Source organism: Phyllobates terribilis, unplaced genomic scaffold (genome assembly GCF_046119375.1).
Source record: "Phyllobates terribilis strain yellow unplaced genomic scaffold, ASM4611937v1 Scaffold_7__3_contigs__length_470593459, whole genome shotgun sequence".
Classification (NCBI taxonomy): Eukaryota; Metazoa; Chordata; class Amphibia; order Anura; family Dendrobatidae; genus Phyllobates; species Phyllobates terribilis.
This window is the reverse complement of record NW_027362767.1, coordinates 398,923,243-398,943,514: the sequence shown is the minus strand read 5'-3', so window position 1 is coordinate 398,943,514 and position 20,272 is coordinate 398,923,243. Positions and strand designations below refer to the sequence as shown.

The window sequence follows — 20,272 nt, the reverse complement described above, 5'->3', positions numbered from 1 at the left end:
TCTACATGAATGCTTGAGTAGATTTAGAGCGTGTTTTGGATCATTGTCTTGCTGAAAGATCCATCCCCTGCGTAACTTCAACTTTATCACTGATTCTTGCTTGAACATTATTGTCAAGAATCTGCTGATACTGAGTGGAATCCATGCGTCCCTCAACTTTAACAAGATTCCTGGTGCCGGCATTGGCCACACAGCCCCAAAGCATGATGGAACCTCCACCAAATTTTACTGTGGGTAGCAAGTGTTTTTCTTGGAATGCTGTGTTTTTTTGCTGCCATGCATAATGCCTTTTTGTATGACCAAACAACTCAATCTTGGTTTCATCAGTCCACAGGACCTTCTTCAAAAAATAAATTGGCTTCTCCAAATGTGCTTTTGCATACCTCAGCCAACTCTGTGTGTGGCGTGCTTGCAGAAACTGCTTCTTTCGCATCACTCTCCCATACAGCTTCTCCTTGTGCAAAGTGCGTTGTATAGTTGACCAATGCACAGTGACACCATCTGCAGCAAGTTGATGCTGCAGCTCTCTGGAGGTGGTCTGAGGATTGTCCTTGACTGATCTCACCATTCTTCTTCTCTGCCTTTCTGATGTTTTTCTTGGCCTGCCACTCCTGGCCGTAACAAGAACTGTCCCTGTGTTCTTCCATTTCCTTACTATGTTCCTCACAGTGGAAACTGACAGGTTAAATCTCTGAGACAGCTTTTTGCATCCTTACCCTGAACAACTATGTTGAATAATCTTTGTTTTCAGATCATTTGACAGTTGTTTTGAGGAGCCCATGATGCCACTCTTCAGAGGAGATTCAAACAGGAGAACAACTTGCAAGTGGCCACTTTAAGTAGCTTTTCTCATGATTGCATACACCTGGCTCTGAAGTTCAAAGCTCAATGAGTTTACAAAACCAAAAAAAGTGCTTTAGTAAGTCAGTAAAAAGTAGGTAGGAGTATTTAAAACAAAAAAATGATAAGGGTGCCCATACTTATGCACCTGTCAAATTTTGTTTGAATGCAGATTGCACATTTTCTGTTAGTACAATAAACCTCATTTCAAGGCAGAAACATTACTGTGTCCAACAGTTATTACATATATCAAACTGAAATAGCTGTTGCAAAAACACCAATTTTTATAAAACAATAAGCTTAAGATTAATAGGGGTGCCCAAACTTTTTCATATAACTGTATATCACTCAATCACATATATCCATCCATGCTGTTATGGTTGAAATAGATCACTTTGTTACATGGTCAAATTTTAAAATCAATGCAGCGAAGTCTGAGGCCCTCGATGTCTCCCTCCCCAAATCCATATAGGATTCCATCCAGTCCAAATTTCCCTTTGCCTGGCCCTCACAGGGTATCAAATACTTAGGAATTCCTATTCATAGAGACCTCTCCAGTCTATGTAATCTTAATTTTGGGCCCTTTATTGAACAACTCCATACAGACCACGGTTGGCAAGTTAGAACTGTAAGATTCACTACGTGAACCACTGGTGTTTTGTGGAAAAGCACATGTACACTGTGTTCCAAATTATTATGCAAAAAGTGTTTAGGAGTGATAAGGGAAGAATTTGTTTGTTTGTCAGTTAAACTCATTGATGGTGATGTGTGTCAGGGCTCTTTATATCACTGTAAGCAATTGCAGACACCTGTGCTAATTAGTTTGGCAGGTGTGTCCAATGAAAGGCAAGACTACTTAAGAAGGCTGTCTCACATTATTAAGCAGCCTACATTTTCTGCCAAAATGCGAAAGAAAAAGGATGTGTCGGCTGCTGAGAAGCAACAAATTGTGGAGTGTTTAGGTCAAGGCATGACTACAATCAACATTGTGCGATGATCAGGATGAAGTGTCTTGGCAATCAAGAAGTATGTAGCTGATTCACAGTACACACGTGTGCGTGCTGATAAGGGCAAATTGAAGACTCTTTCCTACAGGCAATTACGCCAGGTTGAAAGAGCAGCGGCAAAAAAGCCTTGTCATAGCAGCAGACAAGTTTTTGAAGCTGCTGGTGCCTCCAATGTCCCCGAACAACAAGATGCAGGGTCCTTCAGAGGTTTGCAGCTGTGCATACGCCATCCTGTCGACCTCCTCTATCCACTTCACACAAGCAGAAACGGCTCCAGTGGGCCAAACATTACATGAAGACTGATTTCAAAACTGTTTTGTTCACGGATGAGTGCCGTGCAGCGCTCGATGGTCCAGATGGATGGAGTGGAGGATGGCTGGTTGATGGACACCCCACGCAAACACGGCTACAGCGCCAACAAGGAGGAGGTGGAGTAATGTTTTGGGCTGGAATCATGGGGAGAGAGATTGTCGGCCCCTTTAGGATCCCTGAAGGCGCTAAAGATGAACTCCATAATGTATGTGGATTTTCTCAAACAGCACTTCCTGCCATGGTTCAAGAAGAAGAACCGTGTATTTCACAGCAAGATCATTTTTCTGCATGATAATGCACCATCTCATGCTGCACATAAAACATCTGCATCTCTGGCTGATATGGGCATAAAAGGGGACAAACTTATGGTGTGACCCCCATGCTCCCCTGACCTCTACCCCATTCAGAACCTTTGGAGCATCATTAAAAGGAGTGTCTATGATGGCGGGAGGCAGTTCACATCTAAGCAACAGCTCTGGGAGGGTATTCTGTCCTCATGCAAAACAATTGAAGCAGAAACCATCCAAAACCTGACAAATTCAATGGACGAGAGAGTTCAGAAGCTCCTTTCGAACAAGGGGTCCTATGTGAAAATGTAACATCACCTAGAATAAAGTTTTGAGTTGAAAACTGTTTGATTTCAGTTTCTAACAACCTGCTAATGCTTATAATTTCAAAAATGACCATTTTTTTGGTCTTTATTAAAATGAAAAGGTTGATCGAAAAGTTTGGGGGATCTAAGAGTGTGGCAACCCAGTAGTCATGATTACTTCGAATTCTGACAATATGAGGGTCATGCTGCAGGTAGTGCAGCAAGAAGGCACTTATGTGTCTTGCGCATCTCGGAGCCCCAAAATTATTTTCCGGGCTAGATGCAGCTAAAAATTATTATTAATTTTAAATCTGGTGAAGCTTTAGTATAGATGGCCTAATAGGATCAGTGCTGCACACTGCTACAAAGCCCAAATTATTTTCCAGTCAAGATACAGATAAACATGATTAGTAATTTTAAATCTGGTGGAGCTTATTATAGATGGCCTAATAGAATCAGTGCTGCACACTGCTACAAAGCCCAAATTATTTTCCAGCCAAGATACAGATAAACATAATTAGTAATTTGAAAGCTTAAAACGGTTGGTAGGGTGATTTTAACCAATCATCAAGCTTTTACTCTCCCCAGGATGACACAGGGGTAGAAAAGTCATTTCGGATCCATGATTTGTTCATCTTTATGAACGTGAGTCTGTCTACATTATCAGTGGAGAGCCGCGTGCGCTTATCTGTCAGCACACCACCAGCAGCGCTGAACACACGTTCAGACAGAACGCTGGCTGCGGGGCATGACAAGATCTCCAAGGCGTAAGTGACTAGCTCCGGCCATTTATCCAGATTGGAAGCCCAAAAAGAGCAAGGGTCCAGTGACACAGTCGTGGCTTCAATGTTTACTTGGAGATACTCCTGTACCATCGTCTCTAGGCGTTGACTATGTGTCAGACTTCTTGTCTCCTGTGGCCTTGCAAAGGTTGGGCTAAAAAAGTGGTGAAATGATTCCGCAAAATTGATGTTACCAGCAGATACTGTGGTTCTGTTACGGTTTGAGTGCTGAACACTTGACGGTCCCACGGTTGGCAAGTTGGAACTGTGAGATTCACTACGTGCACCACTGGTATTTTGTGGAAAAGCACATGTAAGATTCTGCAACAGTCCCTGCTGATACTCCTGCATGCGTGCATCCCTTTCTATGGCAGGAATAATTTCTGCAAATTTACTTTTGTACCGGGGATCTAACAGTGTGGCAACCCAGTAGTCAGGATTATTTCTAATTCTCACAATTCGAGGGTCATGTTGCAGGTAGTGCAGCAAGAAGGCACTCATGTGTGTTGCGCATCGAGGAGCACCAAGTCCCTGTTGTGTTGGTGGCGAGGTAACAATCATGCTTCCTTCCTCTGTCCTCTCCCCCCAACCTCGCACAACAGAAATGTGATCAAGGTCTCCCTCATCTGATGAGTCTTCCATCAGTTCGTCCTCCACTTCTTCCTGGGCTCCTGCACCTTCCTCACTAGTTTGGCTGCTACCATGCGCCCTGGTAAAACCATCTCCCCCACCCGCACATGCCTGCCGCCTTGGTGCTGCCGACCGTCTGGACCTTGCAGATGTTAGCCCTTCCGCATACAACTCCTCCTCCTCTACTTCTTCCACCTCCTCTTGTGCCACCACCTGACTCCGAATTCTGTTTAACATGTGCTCCAGCATGTAAATCACCGGAATAGTCATGCTGATAATGGCATCGTCAGCACTAAACATCTTCGTCGCCATTTCAAAACTGTGCAGAAGGGTGCATAGGTCCCTGATCTGAGACCACTCCTCCAGCGTGATTTGCCCCACCTCTGGATCTCGTTGGCCCAGGCTATACGTCAGAACGTATTGCACCAGGGCTTGTCGGTGCTGTCACAGTCGCTGCAACATGTGCAGAGTTGAATTCCACCGGGTAGGCACATCGCATTTTAGCCGGTGAAGTGGCAGGCCCAACGACTTCTGTAGAGATGTAAGTCGCTGAGCTGCGGGATGCGAACGGCGAAGTGAGCACACAGCGACCGTGCCCTCTGCAGAAGGCCATCTAGTCTGGGATAGTGAGCTAAAAATTGCTGGACAACCAGGTTCAACACGTGAGCCATACAAGGCACGTGTGTGACATTGCCCCGGCGAAGGGCCGCACCCAGGTTTGCAGCATTGTCGCACACGGCCTTCCCTGGTTTCAGGTCCAGTGGAGACAACCATTCATGAAATTGGTTCTCCAGAGCTGACCACAACTCCTCAGCTGTGTGACTCACATTTCCCAGACATTTCAATGTAAAAACCGCCTGATGACTTTGAGCCCTACTGCCAGCATAGTAAGGAGGTGTGCAGGATCCCTTCTGCGCAGTTAGAAAGCTTGTGGCATGACCAGACAGGCTTTGGGTGCAGGTGGAAGACCGAGAGGAGGTTGAGGAGGCAGAAGCAGTGGAGGAACTTTGACATAAAGAGGATTGACGCACAACTCGTGGGGACGGCAAGACTTGGACAGCAGCCCCTTGTCCTGCTGTCACCATAGTTACCCAGTGCCCAGTCAGCGACATGTAACGCCCCTGTCCATGCCTACTCGTCCAAGTGTCTGTGGTGAAATGCACCCTGTCACACACAGAGTTTCTCAAAGAAGCGGTGATGTTGTGTGCGACATGCTGGTGGAGCGCAGGCACACCTTTCTTTGAGAAGTAGTGCCGACTGGGCATCTGGTACTGGGGCACTGCGACGGACATAAGGTCTCGAAAATCCTCTGTGTCCACCAGGCGGAAAGGCAGCATTTCTGTAGCCAAGAGCTTGCAGATGGTGAAATTCAACCTCTTAGCTTTCTCATGGCTAGGAGGAAATGGTCTTTTACTTGTCCACATCTGAGGGACCGAGGGCTGGCTATTGTGCTTAGACGGGGTTGATAAGGGTGTCCCCGGCAAACTGCCGGTCTGTGAGGAAGATGCAGGCGGACATGTTAGGTTGCCTTGATACAAAGGTGGTGCTATCGATGTCGGACAGCGCTCAACACCAGCTGGTGTTACCACCTCCAAAGAAAATGATGACCTGCCAATCACGCTGGCTGTTGCGGGTAAAGAGGTGGCAGGTCTGCGCCCCAAAACAGGTGTGACTGCTGTCCCCCCAGTCACAGAGGATGAAGAGGCCGCGGATGCACAAGATATGGCAGACGGTGGTTGGCCCGGCCGGCTAGGCCGCATTGTAGCACACTGAGCTTCCCACTGCAACTTATGCTTCATGTCCATGTGCCGGTTCATGCATGAAGTACTCAAACTATGTATTTTTTGGCCTCTACTTAGCTTTTGCTGACAAATGTTACAGATAACACGAGTTGGGTCATCTTTATCGATCTGAAAAAATGCCCAGGCTATGCAAGGCTTAGCACCCATGCGACCTGAAGAGCCACCACGACTTGTGGTGAGAGGCAGAGTTGTGTTTGAGGATGCAGTTGTTGACGTGCTTCCAGTACTACGTCTCTGTCCAGGAAGGTGCAACCTGACCTCGTCGTCACTAGCATCTTCCTCCACCTCCTCTGCTGACCTCATCTCTTGGCTGACTGTGGGTTGAAGGTAAGTGGGATCTCCAACCTCATCATCATCACCCTGTGCGTTATCACACCCGTCGTCCTCAGAGCCAACCTGTTCCTGCCCTGACAAAAAACTAAAGTTGTCGCTCCAATCAGGTATTTGAGTCTTATCATCGTCTTCCTCATTGTCTCCACCAACAGGAGTTACAGTTTAGGAATGAGGGTCTACATTATGGTCAGAACCTTCTGCGTCTGGTCCTGGATCCGACTCATAAAGATTCTGGGCATCAGTGCAGATCATTTCCTCGTCTGGATTCACAGAAGCGCTGGAGTCGACCTCTGATTCCCAGGCTATAGTATGAGTAAACAGCTCTGCAGACTCAACCATCTGTTCTACCTCATACTCAGACGGGCAGCTGGAGATTTGGGAGCTGTGAGGAAGCAAGTGCGATTGGGGTGACACCTTTGAGGACTGGAGTATTTGTGATGTTGAAGTTGATGTGGAGGAGAGCCCACTTAAAGGAGCACTTGATATCCGTTGAAGCACCTGCTGTTTTTGTGCCTCATCTGGAATTTGTAGTGATTGGCGTGGCCGTAAGAAAGGGATCTTATCACATTGTCCGCTAAAAGAAGTAGACATTTTAGTTTGGCTGGAAGATGGTCTTTCTTCTGCAGATGTTACTGTTGCTTTAACACCTACTCCACGGACACAACCTTTTTTCCCCTTCCCAACATGCCTATTCCCCTTTGCACCAGCAGCAGGCCTTTTTCCACTCATTTTGGTGGTTAACTAATTCACAACTCTGGAGTTGTTTGCACAAAAAAACAATGGATGGGAACCGAGCAGAGCTGAGTGGCCAAACTGTGGTATTAGGCCAAAACTATTGGCTGGGTTAGATGCAGAAAATTTTTTTATTCAGTTTGCAACCTGATGGAGGTCTGTATAGATGGATTAATAGAACAAGTCCCACACACAGCTACAAGCCCAATATTTTTTCAGAGGTAGATGCAGAAAAAAAATATATTCAGTTTGCAACCTGATGGAGGTCAGTATAGATGGACTAATAGAGAAAGTCCCACACACTGCTAGAAGGCCAAATATTTTTTCAGAGCTATATGCAGAAAAAAATTATATTCAGTTTGCAACCTGATGGAGGTCTGTATAGATGGATTAATAGAACAAGTCCCACACACAGCTAGAAGCCCAAATATTTTTTCAGAGGTAGATGCAGATAAAAATTATTTTTAATTTGCAACCTGATGGAGGTCAGTATAGATGGACTAATAGAGAAAGTCCCACACACTGCTAGAAGGCCAAATATTTTTTCAGAGCTATATGCAGAAAAAAATTATATTCAGTTTGCAACCTGATGGAGGTCTGTATAGATGGATTAATAGAACAAGTCCCACACACAGCTAGAAGCCCAAATATTTTTTCAGAGGTAGATGCAGATAAAAATTATTTTTAATTTGCAACCTGATGGAGGTCAGTATAGATGGACTAATAGAGAAAGTCCCACACACTGCTAGAAGGCCAAATATTTTTTCAGAGCTAGATGCAGATAAAAATTATATTCAATTTGCAACCTGATGGAGGTCAGTATAGATGGACTAATAGAGAAAGTCCCACACACTGCTAGAAGGCCAAATATTTTTTCAGAGCTAGATGCAGATAAAAATTATATTCAATTTGCAACCTGATGGAGGTCAGTATAGATGGACTAATAGAACAAGTCCCACACACAGCTAGAAGTCCAAATATTTTTTCAGAGGTACTGTAGATGCAGATAAAAATTATTTTTAATTTGCAACCTGATGGAGGTCAGTATAGATGGACTAATAGAGAAAGTCCCACACACTGCTAGAAGGCCAAATATTTTTTCAGAGCTAGATGCAGATAAAAATTATTTTTAATTTGCAACCTGATGGAGGTCTGTATAGATGGACTAATAGAGAAAGTCCCACACACTGCTAGAAGGCCAAATATTTTTTCAGAGCTAGATGCAGATAAAAATTATATTCAATTTGCAACCTGATGGAGGTCAGTATAGATGGACTAATAGAACAAGTCCCACACACAGCTAGAAGCCCAAATATTTTTTCAGAGGTACTGTAGATGCAGATAAAAATTATTTTTAATTTGCAACCTGATGGAGGTCAGTATAGATGGACTAATACAACAAGTCCCACACACAGCTAGAAGCCCAATATTTTTTCAGAGGTAGATGCAGAAAAAAATATATTCAGTTTGCAACCTCATGGAGGTCAGTATAGATGGACTAATAGAGAAAGTCCCACACACTGCTAGAAGGCCACATATTTTTTCAGAGGTAGATGCAGAAAAAAATATATTCAGTTTGCAACCTGATGGAGGTCTGTATAGATCGATTAATAGAACAAGTCCCACACACAGCTAGAAGCCCAATATTTTTTCAGAGGTAGATGCAGAAAAAAATATATTCAGTTTGCAACCTGATGGAGGTCAGTATAGATGGACTAATACAACAAGTCCCACACACAGCCAGAAGCCCAATATTTTTTCAGAGCTAGATGCAGAAAAAAATTATATTAAATTTGCAACCTGATGGAGGTCAGTATAGATGGACTAATAGAATGATGCTATGCCCAAAAGATTTTACTTCACTAGGTGCAGTAAAAAAATTGGTATTCTATACACAGGTGGTATATCTTGCAACACAGATAGGCTACTCCACTGACTAACACACTCTGCAATAGGCCAAAAAGGATTAGCTTTGCTAGATTCAGCCAAATGCTGTGAAAAAAACTTGCACAGCACTGGCACAGACCTGCCTGGCAAAAACTGATAGGAACTGATGTAACCTAGTCCTGAAAAGGACTCCAATTACAATTAGTCTTTACTCCCACAATCTATCTATTTAAGAGCACAGACCTGCCTGATAAAAGTCGTAGGAAATGCTGTAACCTAGTCCTTAAAAGGACTGCAATCACAACTATTCCCTACTCCCAAGCTATCTGTAGATTTGTGCGAAAATTGGCTTGAAATTAACAAGGTATAGCGCACACAGCAACAGCGGTGCCGTCTAACACGCAGCTGCAGCAGTGAGAAAATGGTGGCGACGGGGAAAATGGCTTGGTCTTATAGGGCAAGGACATGTGACATACACTGCCAATGACACATGCCCTTGCTTGTGTGAAAAAAAGCACTTCGCTCCGTGTGTGCACTGCTGATAGGCTGACAGATTGCACCTCCCCACTGTAAATGCGGGAAAGAGAAAAAAAAAATGGAGTTCTTCATTGTTCCTGCAGAGATCCATCCCCTGCCCCTCCCCCCACCCCGCTGTACACTCAAACTGCGTATTAACATTAATTTTCATCATTACTGAGAAAAAATCCAGTTATGATTTTGGTGCACGAACAGTTATCGAACATAACCTCGAACAGCCGAATTTTTCTCAAATTGTTCGTGTTCGCCGAACTGCTCGAACACCGCCCAAAACAACTCGAATTTGAGATTGGCGAACAGTTCGAGTAGAACAACGCTCATCTCTAATTAAAACTGATAGGTGCATTTGCCTGTCAACTAAAAATGCTGACAGGCTGACTTATAAAAATGAATAAAGGCTGGATTGGGCCAGACTTCTCAACACCACCGGATGATAGCAGCGTAAGATAAATTCAAATCCAGTGTCTTTTTTTTGGGGGGAGGTCTATTCCAATGCACATCATCACACCCAGACATGGGTATACACTTCCTGATTTTGTCTATTTGCTCTTGTCCTCCTCCTTTTCCTCATCCTCCACCACCATATCATTCACCACCATATCTACCATATCACCATATCTATGTCTCTCCCAAGGGGTATTGGAGTGCCTCCAAATTTTTGGCAGCCCTTGCGCTCACTGCATAGGCAATAGCAGTATGGGAGACCCACTTCCTAATAATGGGAACATTTTTTTAATGAGGCCCTCCTCTACGTCTCTTCCATGGGGCATTTGAGTGCGTCCAAATTTTTGGCAGCCATTGCAGTCACTGCATAGGTATTAACACTACAGGAGACCCACTCCATCCTAATGGGAACATGTCATTACTGAGGCCCACCTCTGTGTCTTCAAATTGGTATTGGGGTATTTCACAAATTTAGGCAACCCTTGTAGTCACTGCATGGGCATTACCACTATGGAAGACCCACTCCTTTATAATGGGAACATTTTTTTTACTGAGGCCCTCCTCTGTCTCTTCAAAGGGGTATTGGGGTGCTTCCAAATTTTTGGCAGCCCTTTCAGTCACTGCATATGCAATAGCAGTATAGGAGACCCACTCTTTAATAATGAGAACAACAAAGCATAGCCGGCTGATGGCCCTCTAACAATAGTAAAGGTTGCCTGATGGCCCTAAAAAATAGGCTTTGTGACATTCAGAGTCCCTCCATCACGAAATGAAACAGGATGTGTCTGATGATGTATCACACACACAACATTGCCAGATAAGATAGTAAAATGTTAAAATGACATTTACAGGTAAATGTATTTTTCACCATTGAAAGCAATGCAAAAGTGCAAAAACGTATCAAAAACGCTATGTGTGAACATAGCCCAAGGTGTGAAGGATCATTTTTGTTTTTGTATATTAATTTTGCCTTATATACAAGTCCATTACCCTGGAAAGGATGTTCCTTAACATTTTTCCCAGGAAAATCATTTTGATTTCGTTTTTGTATGTTTTATTGTGAGTCCGTAAAAGTGGCGTAATATCTCTAACAACATTGTTGATAGTAGTGACCTGGGAGTCAGAAATGCTTCCAGGGGTCTTCCCCACGCTGTTCCCATGTCATTCAAGCACTGTTCCCATCGATTTGGGCAATTTTTAGACCCTCTGCAGACCGCCCGGGGGGAGAGGGGGTGGGAAATGCTTGAGTTTCCCAGACTTACATTGGGCTCTTTGCTCGGACCAAGCACCCGAGCATTCCAATTTGCTCGACTCGAACAGCGAGTACCCGAGCATTTTAGTGTTCACTCATCACTTGTTGAGATATTTGCTGCTCCACCTTCTCCAGATACTGATGGAATCTTTTCAACAATGTCCTCATTCTGGACCACAAAAGGTCCTAAGCTGATATAATTTATTACTTTAGTTTTTATTTTATTTTTTTTAATGTTGCTTTTTGTCAGGTTGAAGTTACCTACCTCAAAAGTTTTTGAAATGCACAGTTCTATCCAGACTCATTTAGGAGTTACTACCATTCAACCTCTAACTAAACTACTTTCTTAATAACCTTACTTTCCACAATGTAAGATGTTTTACTCACCCAAAACAAGCAAAGCCCTTCAGTAATATCTTAACCTGAGCTCAACCCTGCCCCTACATGTGGCATCTTAATTCATCTCGCCTAGTATCTCTAAGTGATTATTGCCAGAGTCTCCCTGATGACATTATATGAAAAACTGTACAGTAATGAGGGCATTTCTGTCGAGATTTGGCAACCATGGTTTTTCTACAAATTTTAGTAGATACTGATTCCTATGCACAAACATATCACGTCTATTCTGGCATAGTTTCAAATACAATAAAAACTAAGGCTACATCTAAAGATTGTATCTCATTACAAAAAATAAATAAAATTTGTCCTTAATTCCCATTACTATTAGAAAAAGTTCAAAAGGAGATTGATCAGGTGATTGGTCGTGACCGATGACCAAAGATTCAAGATCAGAGCCAGATGCCGTTCACTGATGCAGTTATTCATGAAATAGTCAGATTCCTAGATTTGCTTCCAATGGGTTTACCACGGAAATCAACAAGAGACATTACATACAGAGGGTACTCCATTCCTAAGGTGGGTACCCCAAATATTCAAATGTTTATTTTTTCTCTTCATTTTGGTACAAATGTAAAAATGTAAAACCTGTGGGTTTGTTATGGATTGTCCTACATAACATTCACTGTCTGTTTTTCCAGAACACCAATGTATATGCAATGTTGTCCTCGGTGCTGAAAGACCCTACCCACTTTCTGTACCCAAATGAATTCAACCCCCAAAATTTCTTGGATCCAAATGGTGGATTTAAAAAGAGTGACGCCTTTATGCCTCTGGCTGCCGGTATGTTTTAAATATAATATAGGCATCTTGTAGGGTAATGTTAAAATAAAGAAGATTTTCTGCAGTTTGTTACCATTGTAGCATACATTTGGGTACATGGTTAGCTGGGATTTTTCAGTGTAAAAAATAAGATGAAAGTTGCATCTTCAAGAGAGATCATGTGACATGTAACATCTAAGCTATTCTTTTTGGTCCATAGTTTTATCATTTAACTCTATGTAGTAGGTCATAAAAAAGTTTTGGAACATAAGCGAATAGATTACAAAATTAAACACACAGAATGTTTGACCAAGGTTCATGATGCTAAAGGTGGCCATTGACTTTCAGCTTGGTCCATGACTGCTGTCCCCTACTCCTTTCCCACCTTGTGCCAGGAATAACTCGTGCCCTGGTTTATTATAGATGTTGAGTTGGATTATAATGTTGTGACTGGTGCTATTCATTTTCTTTCTGCTCAGGTAAAAGAATTTGCTTGGGAGAAAGCCTGGTTCGAGTTGAGCTGTTTATCATGTTAATCACCATACTACAAAACTTCCGTTTGAAATCGCCGGTTCCCTTGGAGGACTTGGATACCTCACCTGAAATATCTGGTTTAGGAAACTTTCCCAAACTGTTCAATCTTGCCTTTATTCCTCTTTAAGTATTGAAGGGAAACTGTAATCAGAAAATTACTTAATCCTTAAATCAAATTTTAATGCTAACCCCTTAAAAACGCAGCCAAATTAAATTTTTGCAATTTCATTTTTTTCTCCTCTTCTTCTTAAAAGCTCCATAACTATTTTTTTACATTTTTCATGGACATACCTATATGAGTGTTTGCACTTTTTAAAGACCTAATTCATCTTACTACATAATATATTGAAAAATGGAAAACATGATGAAATGCATACAAATCTAATTCTGCCATTGTTTACAGCAATCAATGGTGTTAAAAATGACCTGCCAACATTATTCTCCAGGTTAGTATATTTACAGAGTTGCCAAACGTGTATTTAATTGGATAAAAAATTGTACAAAAAGCTTGAAAAAATAAAGCAATTTGGTTTGTGTTGCCATTTTCTGAGACCCATAGAGTTTTTTTTTCCATCATAGAGCCATGTGGGGGCTTGTTTTTAGTATGCCACGATGTTGTTTGCAATGGTAAACAATTTGGGGTCCAAGCAATTGACGCGCCCCTGGGCCTGCTGTGTCGCGCGGCATCGCGCGCACGGGGGCTTACCCGGAGCCGGATCAGATGGGGGTAGTAGTCTTGTGGCGGTGACCCGGTCCGTGCCCAGGGAGTCAAACTGAGCGGCAGTATTTAGCAGTAGATGTTAGAATGTTCGACTACGCCACCCGTGGATTGCGGTCACGGAACCGCCGCTGCATGGCAGTCCGCTGAGGCCGGTGTTGTTTGTGCAGCTGAGAATGAGATGACTCCCCACGGGAGGAGTATGGCCTCAGGGCAGATCTGTTAGAGATGATGATGGGAGTGATGGTGCGGGTGTCCCAGTGCTGAGGGTGCAGGTGTGACGGCAGGAACACAGAGGCGGGAAGTGCAGTTTCAAAAGCTTTACTCACAGTTCTTTATCAGATCCTTGTGCACAGTAGGACCACCCGAGCCGTGCTGTGTCCACCAGGTCAGGGACTCGGCCAACTCCCAGGCGATTCCAGAGCGTCGTCCAGAGCTCCCCTCTCTTCCTTCCTACTGGCCGTCCTCACCAGGGACCCACCTATGTCCGGCTTCCTCGGGCCTTATGGGGCAAAACCTCTCTCCGGCTTTCCTGACCCTATGTGGCGTGCCTTCCTGGTGGATGTGGCGAGGGGTCGTGCCAAAGCTTGACCACGACCTCCGGTTCCTGGCTAAGGATGATTGACCTCCACCAGTTTGGGATCCGGTACCCTTCTCTGCCAACCCTTCACCCGTTTTAGTTCACTCGTGGGATCTCAGGGTTCCTTCTGCTTGCGTCTCTGGGCCTTTCCTTGTGTTCCTCTTCTTCCTTCCCTCTCTATGCTTCAGGCCTGGCTCTGGAGCTGGGCCCAGACGGAGCCACAGCTCCCCCTCAGCCCTCTCTGGCTGAGCTCCTTTCTCCACTCCTCCAGGCTGAACAGACCCTGTCTAAAGATGGTGCCCACCTTATATACTCCCTCTGATACCCGAGCCCAGGTGACTAGCACCCAATGGGCTCCTACCTATGCCCAGAGTCCCTCCCCTATCTGCTCCTACACTACTGGGATGTTCCTCCCCCCCCCCCCCCCCCCCACTCCAGCCAGGGACAGACGCTGTCGTACCTGCACATCTATCTGGTGGGAGTACCGTTGTTCTGTCCCCCGGAAATGGGGTGAGTGTAGTGCATGCAGCTATCTGAGCTCTGTCCCACACTCCATACTTACCCGGGAGTGGAATACCACACCTCTGGTTTGAGGTGCAATACTCCTGTAGCAGCCGAGTCCTCGGGGTGCTACACAATGTTTTCGCATTTTGTGGAATCGCGGTGACCAAAAAAGGGCAATTTTGTAGCTTCATTTTTTTTCTTTTAAGCTAGAGCTACATGGCGCGACACTGAAATCACAGTGGCACAATGCAACATTGGATGTAATGATTTCCTACGGTGTCACGTTGCAACTGAAAATTACTATATTTGAGACGCGTTGTATATGTTTACAAATGTGTTTTACGTTTTCAGTCTCTTGCTGCATAACTGCAGGGAGCTGGCTGTCAATGAACCTGACGTTAGCAGTCATGTCCAGCAGTCATGTCCCGTCAAGAGAGCAGTCGGGAAAAGGAACAGCTGCTTTGTTGACGTGAATCAGCTGAATTGCCAGCAGGTACAATTAGTGATAACTCTAAGCAAGTGCTGGACAAAAAAAAAAAGGCACTCTTAACCCCATGAAATAAATAAAAATAGTCCTGGATAACCCTTTTTAAAGGGATGAAAAAATCTAAAGACAAATTCCTTGTGTTCCCTCCAGATCATTTAAGGTGGCATGAGTTAGGATGTTTATATTAGCTATATTATGCAAATAGACATAATTCTTAAATATTAGCAGTCTGAGGGTTACTGGAATGCTCAATTCATTGATATTTATCCAGAGTTTATGGGATGGTTGTCTGGAACAATACAAGATTCTTTTCAGGTGAACAGCTTTGTAACACTTCACCAATGAAGGAAAACCAATGCCACCTCTGTCAGGTGGAAGTTAAAGGATTTTATAAGATAGGAGGTTTCTAGCCCACCCAGATGTATTCACTGCATTTCTTCCTAAATTGTTGGAAGAATTGTTTGGGAAGGTGGATGGGTTGGACTAGGGATGAGCGGTCCAGTGGAAGTTCGGGCTCGGTCAAACGTTATTCCAAAGTTCAGTTCGGGTACCAGAACTTGACCCGAACGTGACCCCCAGACCCAAACCATATATAAGTCAATGGCGACCTGAACTTGACACCAAACCAGAACTCCCTAGAAGCCAATGGTGACCTTTTGGTGATGAAAAATGGCTGTAAAATTAACAAGTTTAAATAAGTTAAAAAAACAATGTGGACCCCTCCCATTTTTGATAACCAGCCCAGGAAAAGCAAACAGCTGTGGGCTTATATTATCAGATTGGAAAGGTTCCTGGTTATTGGGCCCGGCAGAGCCTAAAAATACAAGCCCACAGCCACCCTAGAATTGGCGCATCAATTGATGGCCAATTCTGGCACTTTGTTTCAGCTCTTTCTGATTGCCATGGTGCAGTGGCTATCAGGGTAATAGTAGCAACCCTGGTGTTAGTAATGTAGAGGTGTCTATCACCCCTATTACTAACCTGGTAATTACAAAGAAAAACACACACACAGAGAAAAAACACTTTATTTGAAAAAAACACACAGAAAAACTTTATTGAAATAAAGGCTCCCCAACACTTTCCTCATTCTCCAATTTATTAAAAAAAATGTTCCCATGAAGATCCTCCATCATAGCCCATGATCCCCAATGTCTCCGGCATCTTTGAATAGCAGAAAAGTAATGCTATTCACAGATGCCAGATGCTGACTACAACTCTCATCAAAGCAGCTGGCTCAATGCTTCTCTTAATTAGAGCCAGCAGCTCTGCTCACAGTTGTTGTCACTACCCGGCGCCTATGAAAAGCATTACTTTACTGCTATTCACATTCCCCAGAGATATAGAGGAATGTGGATCACTTTGAAGGACCTAAATTTCAACCATTTTTTGAAATAAACATGACCTCTATTATTTGATTACTTCCAAAAATGAATAAATTATCCTACAAAAATTAGAAGTATATGCCATCCAAAATAAATATACAAATTTTATTGATCAAAGCCACAATTTAAAAACATAATTTAAATGAGAAAAAACAAGACTTATCATACTTCCCTCCCTTGGAAGCAGCCTTATCATGAAACGCGCGTCAAGGCTAGATTCACATTATCATGTTACACCTTATACTCTTTGTCCATGCAGTCAGTTTCTGATCTATGACAACAGCTCACTTTGCTCAGTACCTCTGCTCTATCCTCTGCACTATCCTTGGCACTTTACTTAGTTGGATCTTAAAGTGAATCTGTCACCCCCCTGGGACCTATCAGACCACTAATATGGGCATACAGGTTATAGAAATGTGAATCTATACTTACCTGTATGTCCCATATCCGGGAGGAAATGGGGACCAAATCTCATTGTTGCGCACGCCGGAGGTCACTAGAGTGGAAGTCACAGTGACTACCGGTGCCTACAGCAGACCAGTAAAATAGGGTAGGGAGAAAAAAAAGAGCCTTTAGCTATAGGCGCATTGAGCATGAGTGGGCTGGGCAATGCTAGACTGCACATCACAGGGCCTTGTGAAGTGCAGGGGAGGGGGGGATATTTAAATTAAGCATGTTGGCGGGCATTTCTTGGAGTCCAAGCCTAGAAAAAAGGATTTTAAAAAAAGCAATTTCATAGCCACAAGACAGCTAATATAGTACATACAGGTAAGTATTAGTGTTGAGCAAGCATGCTCGACACTGCTCGGTACTCGCCCGAGCATCTCACTGCTCGGGATGTTCGGCGAGCACCGAGCATTTTCGGGTTACTCGGGTGGGAGCTCAAGTCTCCGCCCTGCATGTTTGGCGCTCTTTACAGAGCCAATGAACATGCAGGGATTGCCAGCCAGTCACTGTAATGCAACAGCCATGTTGGTTGTGGGCATTAGTGATTGGCTGGCCGCACAGCGTCACCTCGAGTATTTAAAACCGGGAGCCGCCATCTTGGACACAGTCACTCCGGATCAGACAGTGTAGGGAGAGTGCTGCTGAGCTAGGGAGAGATTTATACTGTGAAAGAGGTAGTGTAGGGTCTCTAAAGCCTGCAAAATCAAACAAACAGTCCTTCTGAGGACTAATATCCATCCCAGATATCAGGCAGCCAGGCAGGCAAGCTGTATAGGAGACGCAGTGGTTATACCAACAAACACTGCATTACAGTCCTGTGTGCTGCTGCTGCTCAAATTGCTAGACTTAGCCCCAGGTCTCAGGGGCCAGGAAAAATACTTTTTATACATCTAAATCCTCTTTTTTTTTTTTTTTCCTCAGTCAGACTGTACAAATACCTGTCTTATTAACCTTTTGGTATCCCCCCCCCCCCCCAAAAAAAAAAAAAAAATTGGGTGTGTCTGTGAATGTTCAGACACAAATATATCTGTTTAAAAGATTCTGGTGTAGGCAAGATAACTAGAACTGTGGTTTTCCTCTTCCACGGTTCTAATCTCCTTTTTTTACCCTTTTGCCATTGATAGTGCGAGTGTAAGCTATTTTACTTAATTTACAATGGGCAAGGCGCGTGGCAAGGGACGTGGAACTGGACGTTCTGGTGATTGTGCGTGCAGAGGATGGGGCCGTGGCCAAGGTAAAAATGTGTCACAACCAACAGCCACATCTACTCGCTTCCAGTTCCTGACCGAATTACTAGGGAAGCACACAACAGCACCACTATTACACTCGTGCCCGGACTGACTGGCGTGAGTGTGATTAGTGAACCCACTGTACCATGAACCGAGGAGTGCCTGGAGGAGTGTAACTAAGTATCAACCCGATCTGACAAATGTCGCACGGCGGCAAGTCGACTCCGTGGACCAAAGAGGAACCGAGCAGAGGGACCAGGTGCGACTCCAGGTCAGACCCCGGTCACAGTTGTTGACCCACACCGGGGAATGCAGGAACCGGCAGGTTAGACTGGCATACAGGCAGCTGGGTATTGGCAACTACGGCTGGTATGCAGACAGGTGGGTACTGGCAAGCACGGCTGGTATGCAGACAGGGAGATACTGGCAAGCACGGCTGGAGTGCAGACAGGAAGGTACTAGCAGGTTGGAGAGCAGGCTGGATAGGGTCCAGTACAGTCTGGGAGACAGGTACAGAGCCGCAGATGAGGTAGACAAGCAGAGTAAAGCGAAACCGCCGGAGTGGAGGACAAGGCAGAGGAGAGAGGAACTGCTGGTGCGGTGAGCAAGCAGAGTGGAGTGAAAACCGCAGGTGCGGTAGGCAAGGCAGAGCACAGCAGAACCGCCGGAGCGGTGGACAAGGCAGAGCAGAGAGAAACCGCAGGTGCGGTGGACAAGGCAGAGCAGAGCAGAACCGCCGGAGCGGTGGGCAAGGCAGAGCAGAGAGAAGCCACCAGAGTGGTGGGCAAAGCAGAGCTGAGAGAAGCCGCCGGAGCGGTGGGCAAGTCAGAGCAGAGAGAAACCGCCGGAGCGGTGGGCAAGGCAGAGCAGAAAGAAGCCGCCGGAGCAGTGGGTAAGGCAGAGCAGAGGGAAGCCGTCGGAGCAGTGGGCAAGTCAGAGCAGAGAGAAACCGCCGGAGCGGTGGGTAAGGCAGAGCAGAGGGTAGCCACCGGAGCAGTGGGCAAGTCAGAGCAGAGAGAAACTGCCGGAGCAATGGGCAAGACAGAGAGGAGCGAAACCGCAGGTGCGGTGGACAAGGCAGAGAGGACAGGGCTCTGTTCACATGGAACAGACTGGAAAATACAGGAAGATGGCTAGAACACAGGAGGAAGGGAAAAGGGACAAGCAGAACCAGATACACACAAGGTACTTCCTATGAAGTAGCGAGTGGACAAACAGAAGTACAGAGACAACGAGTCTGAGTTAGGTGCAGGTTCAGATACTGCAGGAATAGGGAAGGAACGGACATAGAGACAAACAGGTAACAGGCTAGGAAACAGTTCCGACAGGAACTGCTACTGCAATGAGATACAAGAACGAGCCTGTGTATACAGCCCCCAGAGTGGCGGAAACAGACTAGAAGTCAGAGATAACAGGTCTGGGTATGCAGCCCCCAGAGTGGTGGAAACAGACCAGAAACAGGACAGGACCTGGAAATTCAGTAGCAAAGACTAACTGAGAGAAGGTGTTGCTCAGGCACCTCCTTCTGGGTGGAGGGGGTTTAAATATCCAGTGACTCACAGCAATAGGCTGGAGACGCATTAGGGGTGCGCCCACAGCAGCTATAAGAATCAGGAAGTAACCGGGCCGCCGCCCTAAGCAGTCAGTAAAGAGCAAGGTTTGTAGGCTGGACTGACAGGTAAGATTGCGGTCTTGCATAAGGGGAGGTGGTGCACTATGCAAGCACGCCGCCAGGGATGTTGCAACCACTATTGCCAACTGATCAGTGTGAACAGGTTATTAATTGGATAGCAGATAATACTTCCAGTCACCTGGGCACCACCACCTCCGGTCTGTCTTCCACCCGGTCAAGTCTTAGTAGCCGTGAGTCTCGACCGCATACTCCTCCTAACCCTGATGCTCCTTCCTCCCACCATGCCGAGTTTCGTCAGACAGCAACTGATCCCACACTTGGACACTCTGAAGAGCTGTTCACTGGTCCATTTCCATATTTGTGCCCCTCGCCTGCTCCGCTTGAAGTGGTGGAAATGGAGATCCCATGTAGTGATGCCCAAATATTTGAACAGCCACGGTCACAGGAAGG

General features: G+C 45.0%; 1 pseudogene; it reads left to right on the top strand.

Moving 5' to 3' along the window:
• The window catches only part of LOC141155005 (cytochrome P450 2B4-like), a 248,373-nt pseudogene extending 235,041 nt beyond the window's left edge, over positions 1 to 13,332 (top strand).
• The last annotated feature ends 6,940 nt before the right edge of the window (positions 13,333 to 20,272 follow it).